The sequence below is a fragment of the Daktulosphaira vitifoliae genome, unplaced genomic scaffold (assembly GCF_025091365.1).
Source record: "Daktulosphaira vitifoliae isolate Bord-2020 unplaced genomic scaffold, ASM2509136v1 Scaffold_5234, whole genome shotgun sequence".
In the NCBI taxonomy this organism is placed as follows: domain Eukaryota; kingdom Metazoa; phylum Arthropoda; class Insecta; order Hemiptera; family Phylloxeridae; genus Daktulosphaira; species Daktulosphaira vitifoliae.
The window spans coordinates 1-825 of record NW_026104794.1 but is presented as its reverse complement, the minus strand read 5'-3'; the positions used below and the strand labels follow the sequence as shown (position 1 = coordinate 825).

At 27.9% G+C, this 825-nt stretch overlaps 1 long non-coding RNA gene across 1 annotated transcript; it reads left to right on the top strand.

Annotated features, from left to right (window-relative positions):
* Window positions 1-19: 19 nt before the first annotated feature.
* LOC126910150 (uncharacterized) lies at window positions 20-825 on the top strand. Its single transcript, XR_007705195.1, has 3 exons — window positions 20-367; window positions 492-630; window positions 694-825. It is a non-coding gene; the product is annotated as an uncharacterized LOC126910150 (long non-coding RNA).

Here is an 825-nt window from a genome sequence, read left to right as displayed (position 1 = left end):
AGTATAATTTTAATTGTCAAGTCATGTAATATTCAACAAAATATTACTCTAATTAACAAAATACTTACATTTATTTGTTATGCTTTCTAACTAAATAAAGCTTTTGGGAATGGTGGAGGAGACATAAAAAGATCAGGCATTGATTTTAAATGTTTATTTTTCTATTTTAATTTTGATTTTGATTTAATTTTTGTGTATTCTTTCTTATTATTTTCATTTTATTCTAGCTCCTAATGCTCCAGTTGTCATCACTGAAGAATGTAGTGCTGAAAACAATAGTGTCACAATTGCCTGGCAACCTCCAGCTTCATCATTTGTTGAAGGCTATATTTTAGAATTGGATGATGGAAATAATGGAGATTTCAGAGTATGTTTAATTTACTATATTTCAATATCATATTTAACTATCTAATTTCTCATTTTTAATTAAGAATATTTAAATAATTTTTTAAATATTTATTAGAAATTAAGTATATTAGTATTTTTTATAGGAAGTTTACTGTGGTGGAGAAACAATTTGTACAGTTGATGGTTTACATTTTAACTGTACTTACAATGCTCGTGTCAAAGCATTCAATAGTGCTGGTGAGGGCGAATACAGTGAAATTATAGGATTACAAACTTCTGAAGGTAAATTTGTTGCTATTAAAATAACCGTATAACAACTTTTAAATTTATTATACTTTTAATTAGTGGCTTGGTTTAATTTTGATCCATGCTTGAGTTCTCCTGAATTATGTTTCACTCCTGATAATTGTACAGTGACTTGTGAGGGTTTTGAACATCGTGTTGCTCTTGGTAGTGTTGGTTTTTCTAGAGGAGTTC